Here is a 12,402-nt window from a genome sequence, read left to right on the forward strand (position 1 = left end):
CGTTATGAGGAAATACGTAAATATTGAGTTCATAGTAATCCGTTGAGTTCGTTCTAATTACTTCTAACTGAACGAACTTTTGAAATTAAAGTTAAATTTAAACTCTGAGTTAAACTGTAGTTGTTACTTTGCGAACTTTTACTACCGTTAGATTAAAACATTAATTTCGTATAAAAATGAATGATCGATATTCTAGAACTTTCAAACTGCAGCAGTTTGTCGCAGTTTTGCTGCAAAGATAATTAACTGTATTCTTATATTATGTATAAAACAATTACCTATGTGGTAGGTATAGGTACTACCATGACATAATATGTAGGTACATAATCGTCGTCTCTTATATACGATACTAGCGGTCCGCCCCGGCTTCGCCCGTGGTACATATGAAAAATAGATGTTGGCCGATTCTCAGACTTACCCGATATGCACAGAAAATTTCATGAGAATCGGTCCACCCGTTTCGGAGGAGTATGCAGACTAACATTGTGACACGATTTTATATGTATATAAGATATACGATACTTTAAGTGACTATTTTATTAACTTAAACGTGTCACAATTTTATAGGTAGCGCTTGTTTCAGATTATTTTTTACTTTTTTATACTAATAATCCTAAATCCTAAAATTCGATATGCATAAACAAAAACGCCGAAACAGTTTTATATATATTAAGGCTTTACATATTATGTAATCTCATAGATATAGGTTGGTTTGTTACCAGACCTTGGCCTAACTTGCGGATGGAACCGGAAGACTGTCAGCCTTGAGGCGAGATGACGAGAAGAAATACTCTATCTATGTACCTACATTCGCAAATACATATTATATGTATGTAACTATATATTCGCAAAAAACATGCATTTTAATTTGATTAATATGGTGTTCATAAGTAAGATATAAGAACCATGCATGCCTTTGGTTTTCAGTAAAGGATATGCGTATAATATAATATAGGATAATAAAAAAATATATGATTTAGTTTTAAGTATATTTGAAAATGGCATTAATAGAGATTCTTCTTGGCTGTTTTCTGTAGACACAGATTCTTAAAATCGATAGTAACCGGTAGTAAACTAATCGTTATGTAACATATGAGTCCAAAAAGCTTGTAAAAGAAATCAATTTGAATAGAAACATATTTTAGTTTTGTCAAAAAAAATCCCTATTGATACATATTTCTAACTAGATACAAATAGTTACACACATATGAAATTGCTAAAACGAATACAATTACACAGGAATACATATAAATCTCTCTCGTGAATCTAGTTTAACATAATATAGACTCAATAAAATGTCAGTACACTATTTACTTTAGTGAAAGACGGGTGGCAAAGTATGTTAACAGTGTTGGTCAATATTTAAATGGCTGAGTGTTAAATATAAGAAACTAGTGTTTGACTGCGGTGTTGCTGCGTTTATAAAAGCTATGTATTGTCATGAAAATTAGCAATATCGTTTGAAGATAGGGTGTTGTACTAATGCGTTAAAGAGTAACAAACAAACAAATTTTTGCTCCAGTGAAAAAATCCTAAGCTCTTACTCTTCACTACATATTTACAAAATAGAATGGACTTTCTTTATTGAAATATTTTTTTTTAAAGTTTTCGGATTTTCCGATATTTTATATTTGTGTAATTTTAATTGACCAATGAAGGTGTAACTGTTGAAAATAATATTATCATTTTGATAGTGTCACGTGTCGCAGACGAACTCAAACTCAAATTTTTTTTTATTCAATTAGACTTCTTCTAAGCACATTTGAATTGTCATAACATATTTTTAACATTTACCACCGATTCGGAAAGCAGCCTATGGAGAATAACTGACAAGAAACTCCATAGTTGCACTTTTAAAATCATGTCAGTATTACAATTTAATTTTACAAAATATGTGCATACAATATCATAATATTATGCCAAAGAACAGAACAAAATAAAATTTGTATTGACATAAATATTATAACGAATAAAATGTATTAATTCACATCGCTCATAAATAATTAATTAAATCCAATTATGTTCAATTAATTTGAATTAATGGCATTGTTACGTAACGTTTTGTTAAATATTTTTTTTTATTAAAAGCACTACATCGATTCTCTATATTCTATAATGTATATGTCTACGAAGACTTTATTAAACTAAAATTTAAACAAGGATATAGTATTATATCCCGGCTCTACCCGTGTTGCAATGAAAGATCCCATATTAATTTTCAATCAAAATAATATTCACAAAACTTTCGAAAAGATGACCTATGTGATAAAATAATAAAAATTTTAACTGAAGTTAGCAGTTTTTGCTAGTTGTAGTAGTCGGTGATTAAAATACCCGAATTCCCACTACCTATATCTGAATACTACATTATTGTAAAAAAACCTACCCTTATTTAAACTCAAATTATAATTATTAAACTTAATAATAACAGAAGTACGATATTCTGTTGAATAGACAAAAAATTGCAGCGAAATATTAGTTTCAATTGAAAACATTTATATTTTTTACAAGCGCAATAACCTTGCACAATTAAGAGCAAGCATTTATTTGTAATAAAAAATAATAGAGCCAAAATGCCAAAATAAAAGGCACGGTAGAGCCTAGAGCTTTATGTAGAGCGATAGAAAAAATGTATTAAACATTTTGTACAGCCATTTTTTGGTAAAACCTTTATATATAAAACAACAAATAGAAGGAAAAAGATTTTTTGCATATAAATTTTATTGATTATTTCGATGTAATATTTAAAGCTTGTAGTATCTATGTTATATCTCAAAATATATATTTTTTCATGTTCAACTCTATATATATTTTAAATCAACTGCAAAAATCTCTACCAACGATAGAGATATAGAGTTAGAGTAATTATATTTTTCTTGTAGTTTTCAACTTAGTGAAAAAACTATGTACTTACACCAACAATACACCTAATTAATTTACACTTAGCACAAGCACTAGTTTTTACACCAACCAATTTCGTTACAATCAATTCCAATTCGATACACACAGATACACAACAATCACAACACTGCAAAATCCGCAATCCTGGCAACTAACAAAAAAAGACTAATTCCACATAGATAAATTAGGAAAAAAAAGAATTGTTCGAAATTTTTTAATTACGAATATTCGAACGCGGCGGTTTCTAGCGTAGAGACAATGAATGTACATTACACGCTTCTCGCTCGGCTGGCAGAAGGGAACTGAGCGCCGATACCTGCAGCGGCACGCACACAGACACAAAGCACGCACACATCGGAACAATATAATATTCTTACGATTTTAAAGCCCGTCTTCACGTGCGGAGCTTTTGTGTATTTTGAGTCTAATTCACACGCAGTGCAGTACTACCTTTATTATTTTTGAGCAATTTAGAAAAATGTGATGATATAAGAACTTAACTAAATGTTAGATAAGAATTTACTTTAAAATACTATAATATATATGATAGGTAGGTACTTAATTGGCTTTCAGTACAACAATGATAGATAAAAATATTAAAATTTCATTTTAAATAACGATTAGGTACTCATATATTATTTAAATAATTTAGTATCAATTATTTTTCTTTAATAAAACGTAAAATAAGTATAAAATCTCTGTTTTTGCTTGAATTATTTGCGTTTCAGTAAACACAGCGTACATCGGATAGCCCTTGTCAAATAATTGAATAACGTAATCAATCTCACATAATGGATTTACAAAACCTCTCCAATTACACGGAACCATAAAAATAATTGTTGCCATACAAAATTAACTCTACTGTTACGAGCCCATCAAGCAATAAAGTGATGTTTTTTATCTATATTGTGCATTTTTACGAATTAAGTTGTTAACACATTACTGGTGTTGGAAAAATTTTTCATTCACATGTACTATAAACGTCTGCTATCACGCCTAAATCGTTAAATTATTTTTGATAAGTATAGAGTATTTTATAGATGGAAAGATAGCTCTACATGCCGTGATAGTGAAGGTCACAGGCATTTTCTCACAAAAAAAATCTTGAGGACGGTAAAACATACTTATTGTTCGTCGTGTATTTGGTTAAATATACTCATTGTTCGTCGTGTATTATAACTAGTAGTTTGTCCCGGCTTCGTATACCTAAGTTTACACGAAAAAAAGGCAAAAAAACTGTAACTCTACATAGCCACATATTATAAATGTAGCATTCTACATACCTAATCGAAATCGATTTAGTACGTATTTTTCGGGCTTATTTGGTGTGAACAAACAAAAAAATTATTTCTTTCATCAGATTTATTTTAAAAACTTACAAAAGCTCTACAATTTATTAATTTTAAAGTTATAGTGGGTAATAGCGCAAGTAGGGTACAAATCGTATTTAAATTTCACAGATAATTTATATCTCTATAATATTTAAGTAGAGTATGGGGCAAAAGCATTTTACGTCTATTTTACAAAAATTTTTTTAGGACTTTTTTTTACAAAGTCGTTTGGAGATTGTTTCAAAAACTCTCTAGTTAATATGCTCAAATGGACACAACAAACGGTATGGTTTTTTTAACACCAGGATAGAAATATATATAAAAAAAAGACGGGTTGCACTCCGGGAGTGCCGGCAGAAGTGAAAACTTGATTATTAACGTTCAGCATGTTTGATATTTTGGAATGGTATCCGTCTTACGCATGGAATATAAAAGCTAAAAAAAAAGTCCGTCTTACGCTTTTTCGATCAGGCCACGTGTCCTGACGCGAGTTTAAGATTTTATACCCAACGCCGCTAAAGAAGTTTTCACTTCAAAAATATGATTGTGCTTTTTCACTAGAAAGAAAATATATAATTTTGACTTAACATCAGGTAACATGCGTTGTCCAATTAATATTATTTGTTATTATTTGCAGTCACAAATACAGTTATTAAGATAAATGTAATAAATATAACTCAATAAAAATTCTTTAATATTTGTTTGCTTTTTGAAAAAACTTGGCGTCCTGGCGTCTGTTCGATGTTCGAAGCTCGATACTCAAGCCAACTCTGAATATTTCTTGAACCTATGAAAAAATACAATCAATTGAAGTATAAAGGAAAAGGATAGGGAATAAATAAAATTCGTTTTATATAATAATAATATATTAATATTGAAACCATTGAGATAATATTACTACGTATGGAGGAGACACCACGAACAAAATCTGTGCGCCATTTTTTTGCTCTAACTAAGTTTTAAAAATTATTATTTAGTTAGGTACTTAACGATGAAAGTTATTCCTTTGCACTTTTCCGTATTATTTGTATTATTTGTGCAATATCGTAACACACACGAAGGCATGTTTGATGCGTTTCACTTTAAAACCATTAAAAAATACCGCTCAACATACGTCACATGACGTATGTTGAGTGGAACATAAGTGATGTAGGCGGTGTCGTCTCCTATTAATATTATCTCAATGATTGAAACAAAAATATTCTCACAATAAATTGTATATCAAAGGATTTCCAGCATAACATAGAATTTAACAAAGAGAAGCCAGAAATATTTTCCTTACATGTTCTTACATGATTTTTTTAATAAATTTCTAAAGGGAAAATGTAATATAATAGACAAATCAAGTTAATGCAATAAATACACAATATGTAATTTGAATTATTAGATACAATACTTAGAAATTAAAGATTTTAACGGATTTTAGTCTCCCCGTGACCACGCTCGCTGAAAAGTTTGCGATCAAGAAAATAATATTATAATGAATCGTTTTTAAAAACCGTTAAAATCTTTAGTTACTAAATGTATAGATAATACTCGCGTATAGTCAAACACTAGGTAATACAAGATACAACTTTTATACGAACCAATTTAGTCCAGGATCGAAACTATGATTATTTTGCTAAAATACTTAATACTATTTTATGAGTATAGTTTAGTTGAATCCAACAAATGATGTTAATAGTATTATTAGGTAGGTACAATATTACAAAAACCTTATTAACCTACATATAATCAAATTAGAATTTATTTTAACAAATTATGAAATAAATGGACCCACCAAAAGGAAAATAACGTATTACCTATCCCTACATAGTATAAAACAAAGTCTCTTTCTCTGTCCCTATGTCCCTTTGTATGCTTAAATCTTTAAAACTACGCAACGGATTTTGATGCGGTTTTTTTAATAGATAGAGCGATTCAAGAGGAAGGTTTAAGTATATAATTTATTAGGTTTTAGACAAAGCGGGCGAAGCCGCGGGCGGTAAGCTAGTAGTATTATAAAGTATTCATAAAATAGATAAATGTAGTATAATCATATTATTTATTATGGAAAATATACGCAAAATTATACTATATTCAGTATATTCCTGATTCGGTTCATTTGCATAAATAATTAATTATATTAATTGATAAGTCGTGAGGTTTTGTTATTAATTTTGCGGTGTAGGTATATTTTTGTTCCCAATCCATATATTATGTGTACATAATATAATATGATAATATCCTTTATTTTGTTTACATTTTACCATTATTCTACAGAATTTAATAAAATATTAATTATATGATTTGGACATAATTTGTAGATTATATTATAATATATAGTTGTGTATTTTTATGTTCTATGTATGAGTTTTGAGTTAATATAATATGTATAAAAGTCGATACATTTTTAAGACATTTCTTTGTAGCAAACCCGAAAAGATATTTTTTGAGGTTCTAACATTTCAATGTAAAATATAAAATATGTTGTTTGTATGAACTTTTACGATTAGCCTGTAAATGACTTTTATTGGAATTATTTTCACAATCTTATTCTGTAGTTCCTCTACAGAATAAGATTGTGAAAATAATCATCATCATCATCAATTCAATCCCAATTAATAATATAAATGGAAAAGTAACTCTATCTGTCTCTCGATCTCATCTCAACCACTGAACCGATTTTTAAGAGATTAAGTACTGAATAACAAATATTTTGTCCTAAAACTCTTCCTGTAACGGACTATTTTTTTTTCAGTGGTTTTTCAGTGGTTACCCGGACGAAGCCGCGGGTGGAAAGCTAGTGTGAAATAGTTTTGAAATTCACTTTCAAGTATAATATTTCAACGTATGTCTAAACCGACTAGCCTGGTATTAATATGGGTTTTATCCTAAAGCTATGCAAATTAGTCTCTCTAAAACATAGTCTAGAAGGGACAAGGACAAGGGACTCCGTGTTCATTCATTATCTATATTATTTTATTAGAAGTTTCAAACAACCTCTTTCTCTTATATTATTACTAGTGGTCCGCCCCGGCTTCGCCCGCGGTACATATTTCGCAATAAAAGGTAGCCTATGTCCTTTCTCGGGTATCAAAATATCTCCATACCAAATTTCATGCAAATTGGTTCAGTAGTTTAGGCGTGATTGAGTAACAGACAGACAGACAGAGTTACTTTCGCATTTATAATATTAGTATGGATTGGCTATTTTAATTTCTCGCAATAGGTTTTTAAATTATTGTTAAAAAGTAAGAACTGTTTTTTTATGATTATGATATAATCCTTTTTCATCGATTGCTGATAATGCTTATACTAAATTACATTTCGATAATATTTGCCCTCAAAAGTAAACCAAATTTAGTAAAAACTGGTACCAAACTTGATAACTTTAAAGCAATAAACCGAATTTCCAACTTAAAGCTTAGCTATAAAATATAATTATAATCTGCTTCCAAAAAACCCAACCAAATATAGTAAAACAGATATATAACTTTCATAAAACTATAAATCAGTTTTACAACATTTAACTGTATAACATTAATTATTTTATTTCACGCCTACGCAAAATACACTCGTATATTATATACATACTTTTCTATACTAATATTATAAAGCTGAAGAATTTGTTTGTTTGACCGCGCTAATCTCAGGAACTACTAGATACCGATTTGAAAAATTATTTCGGTGTTAGATAGACCATTCATCGAGGAAGGCTTATAGGCTATATAACATAATATAGCTAAGACTAACAGGAGCGGGGTCATGCGGGTGAAGCCGCGGAGCGCAGTTAGTTTAAAATAAAATCAATAAAAATATTATTATAATCGAGGCTAAATTAAAATAATAATTGTATTTGAACACAGGATCAAATGTCATTTATTTCGTGATAATGTCGACGTGATATTTTTGAAATAATTGCTTCTATAGTATCAGATATCTGCAATTAATTTATTATATTACTTTGAAATAAATTGAAATTTTAACTGATATTTAAAACGTAATAAGCAATAACAGATCAATAATTAAAAAATATATCGTAAAAACGGAATAAAGTAGGTACCCTTTGTACCTACTTTATTCCGTTTTTACGATAATATATTTTTTTTTGTACATATTTTATAATTAATATCTTCTTAATAATATACTACATAATAATAGACGATAGTGTTTTAGTAAGTAAAGTGAAGATCACGATTTCTCGAGTTAGAGCTATGATCATAAACATAAACATTTTTCCTTAAATTCTGAGATTCACGCATTAATGTGCGAACTACATTCAGAGACATGATATTATACCTAGGTATGTATTATATATATTTAAATATATAATACTAGATTTCCGCCCGCGGCTTCGCCCGCGTTTTCAAAGAAGAACCCGCATAGTTCCCGTTCCCGTGGGATTTCCGGGATATCCTGTGTGTTAATCCAAGTTACCCTCTATATGTGTGCTAAATTTCATTGTAATCGGTTCAGTAGTTTTTACGTGAAAGAGTAACAAACATCCATACATCCAGGATACATCCATAAATCCTTACAAACTTTCGCCTTTATAATAGTATTAAGATTGTACCAACCATTTAAGACATATAAAAGAAACATCAAACCCTTCCAAATCCGGATGTTACCCAATCACATAGTCCCCATATAAAGCACACGTCTTTTCAATCTACTCAGTTATTCGGTTATTAAAATCTGTTATTGTTTGTGCGAAATTAATTAACTTTAATTACATCGTGATAATGGAATGTTCAATAAAGCCGTAGAGGGAGTTAAATGGAATATGTTACCTTTTACGTTGTTGTACGATATAATTAATTTATTTTCGAGCGTGTGATACACTGGCTTAAAAAGCTGTTATTGAGATCTCGTTGTTTCCATGGCACACGGTTCGTCTTTAAAATCGTTATAGTAGACATTTTTAACTAGTTAAAAATAAACCAATTATTCAAAATAAATTAATGCACATGGAAACAGTTGTTGATTATATTTTTAGGCAAGTACTCTGTAACAATAATTGACAAGAAAAATATTATGAAAGACGACACAGTCGCAGTTCTATTATACAACAACTTATTAAATCAACTAAATAAATGAAAAAAAACAAAAATTAACATATCCGTGCACCTTTTTAAGAGATTATTGAATATTAAATTGCTACGCGAAACAGCTCGGGCTATGTGGAATCGGCCGAAAAAAATGACAGCACATAAACATAGTAAAATTTTATTATAACACGTTTCGAGGCAAGATCCTTTATATACGCTCACTCAGATGTGATCCAGATAATGACGGTGTTTCAGGCGATGGTCGATCCATCAGATGTTTGGACTATTTCCCATTTATTGTAAAGGAATTTCATCAAATAAAGTCCTTCTGAACCTGTACCCGTGTATAAGTTGAAAAAAAAAATGCCGAAACGCTCTATCCCGTGCCTTGGGCTAGCAAAAATATCATTGAATTTAGCAAAATTTCGTCCGTCGATCTATCACTGTCTCAGAACAATTTCAATCGATTACCGTACGGGCACAAGTCCGGATTATTGGACTTGTATTTCTATTTCCAACTAATCCCTCACCCTGGCTTTTCTTGAAAGCAGTGTACTGATTAAAAAGTATCCATCTAGGTAGTTCAAGTGAATGTACATTTAAAACATTGTCGCTTTATGTAATCTAAGGCAACAGAAATAAACATTTTCATGTTTAGTTAGATATTGTAGTGTACGTGTAGAGTTTAATATTTTAATTATTAATTTATTGTCTCGATTTGATTGAATTGTGTTGTAGTTTTTTGTATGTATGTATGGTTTTCACGCATAAACTACTGGACCGATTTCAAAAATTCTTTCACCATTAGAAAGCTGCATGTTCACTGAGCAACATAGGCTATAAAACATGTAAGTACCACGGGCGAAGCCGGGGCGGACCGCTAGTTGTTAATATTTCTATTCATAATAATATAGAAACCTTAATATACAAAAATCTAATTACATAAAACTTTCAATTCTCTATAAGTAAAAGTTGATACCATATCAGTAAACAATATAAAAAATCCTTCAGTTTTCCATTAAAAACTAGCTGTGCGTCCCGGTTCCGCCCGGGTCGCAATATCTTTGTTTGTTTCTCAAAATGTTATCAGTAATTATCCTAATTCTAATGACGAATCCAATTAAATAAAAAAAATATTAAAATCTGGTAATTTTGAGTTATTGTGGTAACTAACACGAGATAAAATCTCAATAAACATTATTTCTATCTACAATTAAATCAAACTACCAAAACAATAGAAAACATTGGCAAAGTAGAAAAACATTCGCCAACGAAACGATGAAGAAAAATGTTACCGTCTAACATTACACCGCATTTGAAATTATAATAAGCACACTATAGCAGTCTAACTGAGCGTCTCCAACGTAAAATTAAATATTCAAATATTCTTAAAACAGACACAGATAACATTTTACTGGTCGTTTTGAAGTGTTCCGTGGACTCTTATCTTTTACGTTGCGAAATTTCTGTTTATTCGGATTAATAATTGCGATGGAAAATGGTGTATCGATTCATGCATGAATTTACTTTGGATAACGAATGAATTTACTTCAATTTAAGGTTTGACGTTCATAATTATAATTTTATTTTACTGCAAATATAAGTCTCTGTGTTAGTAATCTCAATTTGTATAGTAAGAATGAATGACATAGTTTTTATTCTCTTTAAAATAATATAATTATTTTAATTTCAAAACAGAATTCTAAATATTGATAAACAAAATAGCGAAACGTAAAATTAAAAAAATTCTTGATCAAGGGAATTTGTAAGCTTCCTATTAAAAGTAAGATATATAATAATATTTTAACTAAAAAAAATATGATGGTTCGAAAAACAATTCAAAATTGATACCAAAAATTTTCGCAATATTTTTTTTTCTATAGTCTCGAAAGCTTGAACAAATTAAAGAAACAGCAATGTTTCTTAGCTCTTTAATGTGTATAATAATTTAAATTCTCCACAAATGGAGAAATGATAAAGAAAACAAAATTGTAAACATTTTACAGATGAAAGTTAAACATTTCAATTCTTAACATGTCTTAATACAAGTTACATGTTAACAAGTTTTAAACTCTTGATAAAATTTATAAATAATTTAAAGAATATATTTTAGAATAAACTTTTCTTTGTTAATATTACTATTTCTTATGTATTTAACATCTCTATCTCAATAAAAAAAAATCGTGATTATCGGATCATTCTGTCTCAAAAATTGATGAACTTGTTTTGATTGCGTTTTTTGAACCGAAAGACATGGAGATTGTTCTTAGCCATTCTTAACGATGTTTCATCTCGGAGAGTTCTCGAATATATTCTTGTCTTGTCTTCTATGTCTTTGTTATTAGGCCATTTTCAACATCATGTTAACTAACGAATTATAATTATTATACATATTATGTAGATACTATGTCGATATATTTTAATGAATACCATATAATAATAAGTAATAACCTTTTTTAAGACAGAACCGGGCGAAACCTGGACCAACGGCTATTTCCATAGTAAATATAATGTAACTTAGAAGCTTTTGTTTTTCTATCAAAAAGCACTCGCCTGCCTTTCATGCTTACTGTGGTATCAAAAATAAATCCTATTATAAATATGTTTAAGAACATTATACATTAGCATAAAATAATATGTTTGTATTTTATAAATTGAAAACAAACAATATATATTTTTAAATGGCAAAATCTCTCTCTTTTACAGATTTATCATCTATAGGAGAAATGTAAAATATTTTTTTTGTCTTTATTTTAAAAGACAGAAGGATTCGAGTATTTTAATTTCCGGGTTTACCAGGAGTTGAGAAATTGACACGAAATCTGCAATAATATTAACTTTTCGCTTTGTTATCGTAATATTATGAAAGAGTATTTCAAGCTTAGTATTTTTCAGTAACGATCGTGAACCTATTTATTGAAGGTATGTATTGAAGGTTTGTAACAATTCTTCAACCTTCTTATTCAATTTCTTTTGTGTAAAATATAATTTACTAAATATTTTTTTTATATTTAAAAGTAAATTAGTATTTCGTCTTCTTTTGACAATATATTGTAACGTTATTATAGTTTCCAAATTGACTATCAAAAGAGAGAGGTAATGTCTACTCTAATACTTCCAAACTAATCTAGCTGTTAAGT

The 12,402-nt window shown here is 29.3% G+C and overlaps 1 long non-coding RNA gene across 1 annotated transcript in view; it reads right to left on the reverse strand.

The window, feature by feature from the left end:
* Positions 1-3,175, reverse strand: part of LOC149480216 (uncharacterized) — a 117,655-nt gene extending 114,480 nt beyond the window's left edge. The window contains exon 1 of the long non-coding RNA XR_016317086.1: positions 2,915-3,175. This is a non-coding gene — a long non-coding RNA (uncharacterized LOC149480216). The remainder of the gene's footprint in view (positions 1-2,914) is intronic.
* Positions 3,176-12,402: the final 9,227 nt, after the last annotated feature.

Source organism: Colias philodice, chromosome 18 (genome assembly GCF_061535455.1).
Source record: "Colias philodice isolate Cphi_HAF_F1 chromosome 18, ilColPhil1 Martin Lab GWU primary, whole genome shotgun sequence".
In the NCBI taxonomy this organism is placed as follows: domain Eukaryota; kingdom Metazoa; phylum Arthropoda; class Insecta; order Lepidoptera; family Pieridae; genus Colias; species Colias philodice.